Source organism: Brachyistius frenatus, unplaced genomic scaffold (genome assembly GCF_029030835.1).
Source record: "Brachyistius frenatus isolate BFR_SWC_R1_liver_20210118 unplaced genomic scaffold, ASM2903083v1 Contig_20, whole genome shotgun sequence".
Lineage (NCBI taxonomy): Eukaryota > Metazoa > Chordata > Actinopteri > Embiotocidae > Brachyistius > Brachyistius frenatus.
The window spans coordinates 3610398-3624926 of NW_027210619.1; the positions used below are offsets into that span (position 1 = coordinate 3610398).

The 14529-nt window shown below is 41.9% G+C and overlaps 1 protein-coding gene across 2 annotated transcripts in view; it reads left to right on the plus strand.

Annotated features, from left to right (window-relative positions):
* Positions 1–292: 292 nt before the first annotated feature.
* The window catches only part of alg2 (ALG2 alpha-1,3/1,6-mannosyltransferase), a 41103-nt gene continuing 26866 nt past the window's right edge, over positions 293–14529 (plus strand). The window contains exon 1 of one of the 2 annotated variants that reach the window (XM_069696072.1): positions 293–313. The gene's annotated coding sequence lies outside the window, so the exon portion shown is untranslated. Of the gene's footprint in view, positions 314–12901; positions 12923–14529 lie in introns of those variants that run through there. The other variant, XM_069696073.1, reaches the window with a different exon arrangement.

Here is a 14529-nt window from a genome sequence, read left to right on the forward strand (position 1 = left end):
ATTTGTGGTAATGGGCCCACTTTGTTGAGTTGCTTGGGGTTTTCCTGGTCAGCAGTTGAGTTAGTTTTTCATTAACAGCCCTGCTCATTTGGACACTGTCAGGTAAATGAGTGCTTTCGTATCTGTGTCTCTTTCCAGCTCTCGCTCAATGACGTTGTGTGTGTGTTGCTGATAGAATCTCCTGCTTGACTTTACCACGTGAGAAGGAAACAGCCCGTCATCGGATCTCAATGATGACCAGATGACTGTCTTAGAGAGTGACATCACATGCACGTCTAACTTCAGTGGCTTTACTATAGACACCTGGAACGCAGTAAGCTGGGGAAACCCTCTCTCACACACACACACACACACACACACACACACACACACACACACACACACACACACACACACACACACACACACACACACACACACACACACACACACACACACACACACACACACACACACACACACACACACACACACTAATCCAATTAGGACAGTAGTTAGAGTCAGTCTGGCCCGGGCCTCCTTCGGACACACGTTGATCCAATTATTACTGGATGGATAGGTCAGGCAATTCCTGTGTTTCCCAGCTCTAAGGTGCTTAAGAGGCACTGTGCCACCACATTAGGACACCTCATACGCACAAAGGATCCCCCTGCAATTCCTGTGGACATACACGCTGGCTGCCCGGTGAGTCAACAAAGATGAGGAAGCCAAAAAGTGACTTCCACTTAGTCGGCAGTGTTGAATAGAGTGAACTGAAAACCCAAAGCTTAGCCAGAGTAAGAGTCTTTCCCCTACGCACAACCCTTCTTCACAAAACTCCTAATCACGTGCCAGGAATAGTCACGGACATCTATGCTCTGGAAATTATTAACAGGAATGAAGAACAATGAACGGATGGAAGTCCTTGGGCTGCTGCTTTCACCCACCAAACATGCGCTCCCTTTCCGTGTGCTAGAAAACCATTGATAGCGTTTGTAGTGAGGGAGTGTGTGTGCGTATGTGTGTGTTTTCTGAGAGGCTCTTCATAAAACAACACACCAGAATGAGGCACACTCCAAACAAGGCCACAGATCCATACAGAGAGGCTCTTACCTAACACTCGCAGTGTAGTGAGGCTCTGCAGAGTTGTTATATTCTCTTTTATTCTCTTCTACACACACACACACACACACACACACACACACACACACACACACACACACACACACACACACACACACACACACACACACACACACACACACACACACACACACACACACACACACTGAACTGTATCAGCAACTGTCTCATGCAGTATTATTGAGCACAATGGCCTATCCTCTTTTCATGTAATGAACTGTGCTGTGGATGTTGAAGTCACACACTCACATGCATACTCCATGTAAACAGACAAACAAAAAGAAAGAAAGGGCTCCCTCTTGGTGAGAGAAAGCTCATGAAAAGGTGACAGCACGAAAGGGAGTTAGTTGTGTCTGTCATGTGTCATGTCAGGTCCTCCCTTATGCTAATGTACTATTCATCTGTGTCATAATGGCTCTCAGCGCAGAGAGCCTCGCTGAAACACCAGACAGAGTGAAGCTCTGCTGTCCACTGCACAGGCAGCTTCTCTGTCTGTCTCTACACCTCCATTTTTCTTTCTGTTTACCTGTTTTTATTTCTCTGCCTATGTTTATTCACTTCCCCGTCCTTGTCTGTCTGCCTCTCTGTCTCAACACCCCTCTTCGTGTGTCTGTTTCCCTGTTTTTGTCCCTCTGTCTGTTTCCTTGTCTACCTCAGTCTTACTTGTCTGCCGTTGTCTTCGGTGCCAGTTTGACTCTGTCCGTCTCACTATGTCTCTTCTCCAAATAAAATGTATGTTTATTATCCCTAGTAGTCAGCTCGTATGGACATACAAGATAATGAAAATTACATCGAACATTTTTAATTTTCTTCAGAAACATATTGTTCCTGTTCTGAATGTCAAACCTTATTACTTTTACTTCCTGGAAAAACAATACGTTTAAAAAGTTTTCCCAAGGAGTGCTAGTAAATAAGAATCCAAACCACAATGTACAAGTCTGCTATTGTTTTTTTGCCCATTCTGCACACTTAGGGCATTATTATCTTTGCTTTTTTTTTTTTTTTTTTTTTTTTTTAAAGAAACCTAATAAAAATGTATTTTCATCATAAAAAATACATCATCAAATCTAAAATCTGTGTGACAGTCTGATTAGACAAACACTCATTGTTTATTGTTTTTTTTCACTTTCTTGAACGGATTCTGATGCATAATCACTCATTTGTGTTTATTTTTTCAGTTTTTCTTCAATTTCTTTACATAGAAGATTTTCAGAGCTGAGCTTGTCACAAGCGGACATTGTTTACTGTAAACTGAGGTATTCGGCGTGTTCTTTAAACAACACCACCACTTAAAATCAGAAAGAAAATCTGAAATTTAAAACAAAATCATAGTGAAAGACAGCAAAAAAGTGAGCTTTATGCACACAGTTTGTCTGTGGTGAAAAATGTGACCACATACGTGTATGTGTGTTAAATATCTCATCCAGTCCTGGGCAGCTCCCTGTGTTTCCTGGGTGAGCAGCAAATGGTAGGCATTGTCCAGTGTGAGTGGACGGCCAGTCTGACAAGGGAAGTGAATGGAGAGACTGAGGTTTTAGCTTATGGGGACGTGGGGGGATAGCACATACCCCTAGGGAGGTTCAACGATGTACAACGCATGTGTGTGTGTGTGTGTGTGTTTGTGTGTGTCTGCCTGAGGACAACTAGGGATGTTGACGCTAATGCGTTCTGATGGACTCACACACAGACACAGACCCTGCCTGTGACTCACAGACGAGATGCACGTATCCCCCTGTGGGACAGCCCGAGGAACACACACACACACACACACACACACACACACACACACACACACACACACACACACACACACACACACACACACACACACACACACACACACACACACACAGATAGACAGACAGATAGACAGATAGACAGACAGACAGACAGACAGACATATGCTTGCCAGGTTAGATATCTGCTGGAGCCACTCATGGATCTTGTTCTTGCAGGAGAGAGGGACTAGAGCGAAGACGGTGTGTGGGATTGTTGGGAGGTTTGAATGCAATTCTTCAGAGACTGAAGCTGCACTTGACGTATCTCATTGTGTCTCAGTGAATTCTTTTTGGCAGTGTATTTCTGTGTGAAATTAGATTTTGACTTCTTGGGGGTTTCTTGTTCACCTCTGGCTCACCCCTCTCATTGGCATAAATGTGTGTAACCATAATGTTCTGTCCTGTTACGTCCTATAGTGTGGGCTATGAATGGTCCTTATTGAGCGGCTGTGGGAGTGTGAGGGAGTTTTCTGGGTGCATGGCTGACTTCTCTCAGGGCACTGACCGCAGAAGTTCAGGACAGCGACCGGAGGGTGCGGGCTTGATAAAGATGGATGATGAGGCTAGATGAGGAGAACGAGGCGGCACTCAAGTCGTAGCTCTGAGCCAAAGACTTTGCCTCATTCTTTCCCTGACTCACTGCACATAATCAGACATTAAAACATGAGTAAAACACTAACATTAGCCGTCGCTTTAATGTGGATGAGGACACATAGAGACACGCTTGTAAGTGCACACTTGCAAAGATGGAGACAAAGATAAAAACACAGTCTTGCACTCACACACACAAGATGCAGTGAAGAGCCAAAGGGTTAATATGAGCTGTGTGTGATGCCAACCGTATGCTCGTTATAATAGCGCTGGGAGCCTCCAAGTGACAGATATCACACACACAAATACACACAATGGATGATCAGTAGGTCATTTTGAGATCAAAGCATTCATCACAAATGACTGCCCATTTATTACCAAAAAAATGACCTCAATATCAATGCAGTTTTGTAAGATGTGGTGCCTTTGCTTCTCTGTGGACTTAAATCTGTTGCATTCTTATAATCTCTGAAGTTATGTTGTTGGTGCTGAGTGAGAAATTACGTCAGATTACAGTGCAGTACAATCGATAGGTAGTTTGAGGCGGCATTTGTACAGACATATAGATTTGTGTGCAGAAACAAGTTGCATAAACTTCGAGTCAACATGAGTCAGGGGTGAAAATGAATTTGACGGTTTTTAATGTGACTGTGAATTTATAGAACAGTAATATAGGAGTATCCTGACACCCTGTTCACAAGTTTTCAATAGGCTGTCAGCTATTCATACTTGAATACATCTATTGTCCTTCATGGGCTTCTGTAGGTGAGCTGTGGGAAATGCTGCCAGGGGATTCTTTCCACAGGATTCTGGGTCTGAAAATGTGATGTTTTTTCTGAATTAAAAAGGAAAAAGATATGTAGGAAAAAGCACACTATGTTGACTCCATGAAGCCAGCAGTAGAATATGGCAAAAGTGTTTCAAAAAACAGAACTAAAAATGAACTTTAAGGGCACACTTATGTGTCCTGTTGAGAGTTTGCAGCACTGGCAAACAAGCATGAATTGATTGATTTAAAACACATCAGAATTGGATAAATGGACTGCTCATTTGCCAACATGCAGTAAAATGTATTACAACACAGGCATTGTTCATATGTGGTTAAGTGTGTGTATTAATGCCTGTATGTGTGTGACTGTGTGGTGGAGAGTCTGTCCTTGCTCAGAGTGGAAATGCACGTCTTGGTTTATGTCCCTTGAGCTCTGTGTGAGAGAGAGAGAGAGAGGTGTGTGGTATGTGTGTCATGTTCTTTCTCTCTTAACTGCTTCAACGTCCAACATGGCGTGCATCTGTGCCTTCTTTGGCATCATTTTAATATCAGTTCCTGTGTGCTGTACCTGATCCTGCTCATTGTATCAGCTGCTGTGACAAATGAAAGAAAAATACAGTGATTTTCTGGATTATTTTCATAGTTTTGGCCATTGATTCTATTTGTCATAAAAAGATTGTAATTGACAGGATAACATGGTATTCCACCAATGTTTATCCATGAAGATCAGTTTACCTGTCACTCTTAATGCTACTAACTTCAAAAACAATTGTTGAACAGTGTGATGTCTTTTGTGTCTCTGGAGGAGCTATGAGAAATAACCCTCGTCATGTAATCATGATTATCTCATTGTTGGCTTAGAAACTGCTCAGAAGTTATAAAGGCCCCATATTTTACACTTTTCTAGTGATTTTTTTTTGCAGTGTTGATATCCAGAGGAAGATATTTTTGTGATTTAAGTACATAAAAAAAAAAAAAAATCCTCTCAACAGTTTTACATCTCCTTTCTTAAGCCTCTCTTCTCTTTTCTTTGGTCTTATAGCTTTCTAGCTCTGCGATGGAATGACTGCTTGGTGTTTACCTCCAAATAAAAAGTTTGGCGGCAAACATATGACATGGGTGAGTGTTTTGACATTCACAGTATTATATAGCACCTACACCTGTTTTATAATAAAAAAGGAAACATAGTAATCTGAATTCATACAATATGGGAACTTTAATGCAATGTCTGATTTGCAAACTGCGGGCATAGAGTTTGACAGAGTTACCTTCATTGAGGGTGTAATGAAAGACATTGCAGAACTGCATTAAGGGGAACTGTTTGAAGAAGTTGATCCATAAGGACTGAGAGTCAATTAGCATGTCTTATGTCATTTTGTGCATGTCGCTGCTCTTAATGGAGAGCAATACTAAATAGCTGAAGTTTTCCTTTAATGGTTGAGATCGGAGAACAAAGCACAGTTTTCTAAAAAGAAGTTAATATGACAAGAAACACGAGCAGTCACACTTCACAGCCCAACCACAATTTAGCCAACTTCAGTAGGGAGAGAAAACAACTCAGAACATTAACATTATTACTCAGGTTGTGCAGAGTAAACATCAATCAGGATTAAAACATCTCGGCTCCATCTTTGACTGAACTCACCACAGCTGTACAGATTACTGTGATTACTTTCTTTTACCTCCAAATTAAGTTATTTAGATAATTAGGCTAAATTACTCATTTTTACAAGATGTCTGATCATTTGTCAGTTTTTTCTTGTTCTGGAAAACGTTGCCATAGTTATATTATAGTGTCTTTACAGCTCAGACAATACACTTTGGTATGAAAAATCAAATCCTGCTTAATAAAAAGGATGACCACAGCTACAAAAATAAAAAGTTCTAATAAACTAGATTAATCTTTTAAGGCATCATTTTATAGTTTGCCCTGTGTAAAAACTCATGTTTCTCTGTTGTCAACACTGTAAATGGGTTTTGAATTAGAAACTGTGATGGTAATCTGGAAAAAAGAGAGCCTGTGAGCTTCATTGATTTGTATTGTGTCACTGACAGATTCTTGTTCATCCTCTGTCCCTCTCTTTGCTCTTCCTCTGCATTCCTTTCGTCTGTGAACCTGTTTCTTTTCTTTCCTCTGCATGACATCATGAGTGTAAAGCATAGATTTAGTTTTATTGCACAGCGGACTGCGATTAGGTAACTGTCTGCAGCACTCGTCTATAGTGAGGAATAAACCTGACCACTTAGGTATCCAAGGAATCCACAGCATCATCACATTCTGGTCTGATAACGCTGGGACAGCCTGATTCCCATCACCTGGGATGTTGAAACTGTCTCTGAGTCTGTGAGTGTGTTTGTGTGTGTATTTGGGTGTGTGGGAGTGAGACGTGTTGTGTCCTCATACCATAATAGGCCTCCGTGAATAACGGTCCCATAATTCTAGTCTCGTGAGTAGATACAGCCCGCTCTAGCCTCAAAAGGAATAGAGACGGAGAGGGGGAGATTGTTGCCGTAACTTTTACTCACTTGACTTCAAACACACACACACACTGAGGGAGAGCGAGAGAGAGGGAGAGCGAGAGAGAGAACCTTAAATTCACCCTCTTTTGTCAGACAGCAAGGTTTCCGGAAGGAATTCTTGGCATCCCAGGAACTATCTTCCTGATTCCTAAAGGCTTAGTATTATACTCATCCCGTCTACATCATCAGCCAAGAAACACACACACACACACACACACACACACACACACACACACACACACACACACACACACACACACACACACACACACACACACACACACACACACACACACACACACACACACACACACACACACACACACACACACATACACTTTCCCCATCCAAGAAGCCCAGATATCCGCTTGGACGAGCAGAATTTACGTTGTGACTGAGCAACAGGGAATGCTGCTGTAATCCTGGCCGTGCCGAACCACAAGTAATGAATTCCAACAGTGATGCTGAGTTGGCACACACACTCAGGAATACAACAGATGCAATACAGTATATTCAACAGGGACGAGGGAAAGAGAAGGTGTTGAAAAATGATGTCTCACTGAACTGTAAAATAGGTGTTTTGAAGATGAGAGGTGCGTGTCCTTTTAAAATCGAGGCTATCAGGGTAATTTTTCCAATGTTGAGGGTAAAGTGAGGGTCTGCATTCCACTGTGTTTAGACAACACAGAATAAGCTGGTAAAGAAGCAATAAACTGCAGAGGTTTTCCTCCGCAGGGATAGGGGTGGCAGGTACAGTCAAAAGTATGTGGACACCCACACAGTAGTGGAACAACTCATTCTAAAATCATTTGCAATAATATGGCGTGAAAACAAATATATATATTTTTTTGGTCCAATCCATAAGAGGACAATCTCTTTATAAAACTGGCTTCATACGGCGGTATTTTGTCAGGTTTAAGAAGAAAGGGCCTTCCTTAAACTGTGTCCATGAACCTTTGTCTAAAATATCACTTTAAGCTTTAGCATTAAATCCTTCTTTGAACTGGAGAAAAGTGGACTAGCACAAACTATGGGCCTAAAAAATTCTCAAAAACATATGTGGACAGGAGGTCTTGTATTATGGTGTCAATCATTTATTGTAAGCATTGTAGTCACCATATCTCAAACATTTGGATTTTGGGCACTGTATTAACACCACAAGTGTTATTTTAGGTACAAGGGAAACAACGCAATATGATCTGTTCAAGTTTCACCTCCAAAAGTTTGAAGACTTATCAGCTGTAATGACATTAAACAAGATTTTGAATATGAGGAACATTCTTATAACTCTGGAAAGTTATCATGGCAACAATCATTTTATCTCCTGTCTTAACAATTTCAAAATCAACAGCAGAAATATGATGCTCATGTTACAAAGTAATCGAATACAATAGGTTATAGTTGAAGTCAAGAAAAGTTCAACTGGTTCTGTACAATGTGATTTCTTTTTAGTGCGAATGCAGTGGTCTCATTGAAATTAATGAGTGGGCTCAGTTTTTTCATACAGTGTTAATATATATCTGAACATGGCCTTGGACAACACTCTCCTCCACCATCATCCAATAAAGGGAAACATTTTTGACACAGAATTGTTCATCACTCAATTAGAGTGTTGGAAATGTGTAGTTTATTCCAAGGAGCACTGAAGCACTTCTGACAGTTTGCGGAGGCCCAACTCAAACACTTTATTTTTTTGTTTTCCTTTGTTTTATCACTCATTCTTCATGTGTGCAATAAGCATTTGTTATGTTTTCATCCTGTTGCGGCAGCTGAGTTTCAACATTTTGAGTGTGAGCCATCTGAATATAATCAGAAATATTTCACACTCATCGCCAATTCCCGCTTGCTTGTTCACTCAAAGTTGAGATCTCGCACTCGATAGTGGACGACGGGTGAGTGAGTGCTTTGGAGTGTGCAGCCGGTGGAGTACTGTGTCCATGAAAGACTCTTCTTCTCCCACTCAGTGGGAAGAGAAGAGTAGGCTGCTGTGGAATTGAGAACCCTCATCTCCTTCACTACAGTGTGAGAGAGCCACTGGGTCCGCGCTAAGTGCTGCCCGGCACTATTACTGTGAAAAGGACTCCTCTCTAGGGTGTCCTTTCAAGTGTCTGCTGAATGGGACACTACTGAGAGCCACGGCCAACTAGTGTGTTTGTATGTGTGTGTGCCTGCATGTGTGGGCCAGTGTACTTGCTTGTATAATGTGTTGCCGGGAAGGTTTGTGCTCCTGAAACCAGATCAGGTATGTGTGACAGCCACTGCGTGAGTGTGCATTTATAGAGCAGCGTGTGTGTGCCAGGTTACAGTATTAATAGATGGTAGTGTATTTGTACAGGGCACTAATAGCTGCATGGCTGATATTAGTGGATCAGTTTCCATCACACTCTGTTGCGTAGAAGCACCTGATTCAGCAGGTGGCTCCCCCGAATGTCCTTGCTGTTCTTTCACTCCTTGCAAAGTGTCTGAGTGTCCTGAGGAGGGTGTGCCTTGTGATGTGCCCTGAGTGCCAACCTGCCAAGGGTCACCCTCACGCACATAAAATGTGAACCGTGGGGAGTAATCTTCAGTCAAAGGGCCCCAGAGGAGCAAGTGAGCCTGACACATGCTTACCAAGCAATTCATTCATTTTGATTTCATCTATTTATTCTATTAATAGAGAGATACAATTGAAAATGGATTTAAATAATCAACAAATCAAGAAAATGTGTCAAAATGTCCATTGAAATATTTGATCAACTGTTTTTAAAATATTTTATAAAAAAAAAATACAAATAATTCAGAGATGTATAGCACTGCAAAAGGAATATTTGCTATTTTCTACTACTATTTCTATGAAAAACCAGGGAAACACTGCCTACCAAGTCAGACGAAAAAGTGAAAATAAAGATAGGCCTATAAAAAAGTAGAATACATACAAAATTAAACACTAAACTATTCCATTTATTATAATTAACGTGGAACTCTGGGGCCTTGTTTTGTCAAAGCTTTGCTAATTCACCGTGAGGGCTTTCCTTGGGTATCATCTGTGTTCGTTAACAACGCACCCTTGAAACCTTTAGGATGGCAGTGATTCATCTGTGGCTTGGGTGTTTTTGGAGTTGAAATTAATGGAGAAGGGAAGGGATCTTGGGGTTACTAGACAAAGATAATTAAGTGTGTCTTGAGTTATCAGTGCAGTGTTTCTCAATTGGTAAAACACGGCACAGTGAAGGGCTTGAATGCCAATGTGGGTGTCCGTGATGGAAACGTAAGTACTTGTGGTCCTTTAAGGATAGTTTGCCAAGTTTGGATGAAAATTTGCTCGACAGTGTACTCGTGCTGTCAGAAAAAAACCCTGCTATTTATATCTAAAATTGCTACTTTCAAGTTTTCCAAAGGATCTAAATAATCTTTATATACTTTTTATTTCCTTCACATTTTTTACAGCTGAAGTAACATCCAGTATGTTTTGTCTTGTTGAGCCTTCATCGGTGTAGATGTCTTATCCTGGTTACTGCTACCTGGTTAGCCTAAAGTTAAGAAATATTTGGGCCCTATTTTCAGTTTGATCACGAAGCATCTTCAAGTTTATTTACTTTGATTGTATTTTTTAAAGACGTGATGAACTTAAGGGTCATAGAGTTTACAGGAAGCTCCAGGATGTTGCTTCAGTTTTCTGTGGGTGTTGGCGAGGCTCAATAAGTAACGCTATAAGAGCAGAAAGTCTCCTCAATTTATGAGGAGTTATGAAGAGTTTGACGAGTTTAATCTGGGTCCTATAATTTGTGGGAGATCATGTTTCTGTGCACAGCAGTAAAATGACAGGTGCTGTGATCATGTTCGAGGCACTTACTGTATGTGCGTGTGTGTGTGTGTGTGTGTGTGTGTGTGTGTGTGTGTGTGTGTGTGTGTGTGTGTGTGTGTGTGTGTGTGTGTGTGTGTGTGTGTGTGTGTGTGTGTGTGTGTGTTTGTGTGTGTGTGTGCGTGCGTGCGCTTATATACACATAGGTGTTACACAAGCCATAATGGCACTGTCAGGGGAAGGCTGAATGGAATAATACACACATGAATACAGTATTGGAGTACACATACAGTACGTGCACACACACATCACTTAAACAGCATCATGAGCTGGCAGTGGGCTCCTTTTCCACCTCGGGTCAGGCTTAGTTCATGCACAAAGAGTGAGTGAGGATATGTGTGTGTGTGTGTGTGTGTGTGTGTGTGTGTGTGTGTGTGTGTGTGTGTGTGTGTGTGTGTGTGTGTGTGTGTGTGTGTGTGTGTGTGTGTGTGTGTGTGTGTGTGTGTGTGTGTGTGTGTGTGTGTGTGTGTGTGCGTGCGCGCGTGCATGTGCGTGTGCTTGTGTGTGTGTGTGTGGTAATCCTGCTCCAGTTTTATTTTTAAAGTGAGCTCAGACAAAGGCCTCCAGTCAGACTGCTCTGAGAACAGGACCTTGGGAACATGACCAGTGGCTGTTGCGTCACATATGGTGTGTGCGTGTGTGTGTGTGTGTGTGTGTGTGTGTGTGTGTGTGTGTGTGTGTGTGTGTGTGTGTGTGTGTGTGTGTGTGTGTGTGTGTGTGTGTGTGTGTGTGTGCGCGTGTGAGACAGAGCGAGAGAGAGACGGAGTGTATTCGACTTTTTTCTTGTAAAGAAGTCGCTTGTTCAAGCTGAAAAGGAACAAAGAGGAAAAAGCTCCTGAAGATTCTTGCCAGATGTGCAAACACACACACACACACACACACACACACACACACACACACACACACACACACACACACACACACACACACACACACACACACACACACACACTGTTCCCTTGAAAGCTGGCTCAGGGGACATTTGAATGTCAAGGGACGTCACTGTGATGTCATAGGAAGGATTTTATATGCGATAGGAGAAATTCATCTACACGCACACACACGTGCACGCACGCACTCACGTGCGCACACACACGCCACCGCACCACACCCAGCAAAGCACTTTCTCAACAGGTTTATAGAGAGGAAAAGAAGGGAGAAGGGTACAAAAGAAAAAGGAGGACAAGAGAGAAGAGATGATAAGATTGACGGGAAGATGGGAGGGAAAGAAGATGAGGGAGCATGCAGAGTAGACAATAGAAAAGTTTAGGGAAAGTGGGGAGAAGTAATAAGAGAGGACAGGAAGGAAAGGAATGGTGTAGAGTAGACAGGAGACAAGCGGAAAGAAGATATTGAGAAAAAAGGAGAGGACAGGAGAGAGAAGTTGTGGGAAAAGAAGGATGGAGAGAAGAGGAGAGGCAAGAAGATGGAGGGGATGGAGGGGAGGAAGAGGAGAGGCTCAAATCCTCAACACTTCTCTGTTTGCTTGTACTTTGGAAGCTTCCCAAACCTGCAGACACCAGAGGACCAGGGGAAGCCTTACATCACACACACACACACACACACACACACACACACACACACACACACACACACACACACACACACACACACACACACACACACACACACACACACACACACACACACACACACACACACACACACACACAGACACAGACAACTTGAGCGTAATCTGTCCCACAACTACACCGCTGCTAGCCCCCGTCTTTCCTTTCTTTCTTCCTCCCTTTCTTCCCGTGTTTTCAAGTCTTTTTTTCCAGCGCTCATGACGCACTCAGGCATAATGAAACTGTTAAGAGGAGTCCAGTAGGCTGGGGCCGAGACCAAGAGGAGGTGGGGTGGGGGTGGAGGGGGGTGTAAAGTGACACCACGCCAGGGCACTATATTTACAACGTTCCTCTTTAACACACGGCCTATTTATAGCTGCCAGATCTTTTCTCAGAGTCTGCCGCACACTGTTGCACCGTCACAAGCACAGGCATCAGATGGCACTGGGTGGATTGACACTGCGCTGCGCTGCCAAAGGGAACACGCCTTATCCTCTAGCATGTTCCTGTGCAAACCCAACCTCACCTCGTTCCAACAGCCCTCCACCCCTCACACTCACGCATTCAGGACATTCCCTACTCTCTACTCCGCGTGCACTCAGTCTACTCTTTCCTCGCCCCTCACAGATCTGTCTGTTCTTAAAGATGAAAGCAGAGAAGGGGGATTTAACCCTGATTCTGTCATGGCTTCACTTTGCTATTAAAAACAACAGGAAGACAGGAAAAACAGGTGAGCTAAGTAGAGGCCTTTAAATGTGATTAGTGATTACATTTTGCTGCTTGGACAGATAATCAGGCAAACCTGGGAAGTGGCAGAGAAAGTGTTGATATAATTTTCTTTAGAAAAGCTTGCAATACATACAAGTAATTTCTGACAAGTTCTGTGAAAGTCTTGCTTTAAATAAAAAAAATATCACATAGCTAGACTCAGAAGAATGTACTTAACATTTCCAAAGTGGAAGAAAAATCTATAAAAAAAAATAATTCCCAGTGAGTGTTACAAGTAAATTATTATTATTGTTGATTAACTAATGTGTAGGGAGCGTTTAATTGTTATCGTTCAAGGTGCAGATAATTAATCTATTCAGTTGTTTACAACAACGCACCACAGTTTATAATGTTTATGTATGAATAACCTCATAAGGCATGCCTATACAATCTACTGCAAAACAGCACTGCCACATCTGCATTGGACTCATAGCTAGATTTTGTTAAAACATTTCAAGAGCTTTTAAATCAACTTTACGTTTATTACTGATGCTGTAAAGTTAGTGGTGTTATGCATTATATTTAAGTGTGCTTTTATCATTCATTCCTCCATCGTGCTCATATATAGGAAAAATATTAGAAACACACAAACTACAACTTCAAACATACCTCCCTGACAGTGTCACTCAGAACTGAAGATTATTGTAAAAGTCGAATATATCGCTGAGCTGTTGTATTGAATTATAGTGGATTTTGCAAGTACACCTACTGACGCGGCCACTGAGTGTGTGTACGTAAAATATTATAAATATATACATATCTATGAAGTAACTATTAAAACTGATAAACAAATGCATTGGAATCAAGATGACAATGTTTCCCTCTGAATTAAGGTGGAGTAGAAGTTGAGAGAAAACATTTTTTTTAACTCTCTGTCATGGCATGAGTTTGTCATAAACCAGGAAAAGAAAAGGGAAAAAAGTATATCTGTGATGATTCTCAGTCATCCAGGTCATGGTCAATTTAAGTTTTATCCAAAGGCATCTGGAACTCTCTTCCAGTATGTTAGAACTAAAGAAACCTTTTGGATAAGAGGTGAAATGTCTTTAAGTAACTCAAAAAAACTCAGCTGCCTTTGGATAAAGCTGAGAAAAAAGGGAAAAAAATACATGTGATTAAGGGTTACACACACCTGTTTGCAGCATTTAGTACACAAACAAACACACACACACACACACACACACACACACACACACACACACACACACACACACACACACACACACACACACACACACACACACACACGCCTCTCAGCTTTCTGATACAGGAGAGGGATCTATTCATAGTATCATGACTGCCCCCTCTGGACTGTTTCATTTCATCTGTTGGTGCAAAGACATCACTAACACACACACTTATCTCATGAACCCAATAAAACACTGTATCACATTTATTCACAAAAGGAGGCATAAAAAACAAATTCTCCGAATTTTTCAGAACACGCGCAAGGACTGCACATTGTGCCCCAAGAAAAACTTCCACATCTAATTATGACGTCCTTAACTCAGTGTTTTGATCAACTTTTGCCTGGGAGAAAGGGAGGGAGGAGGATACTAATATTAAGTT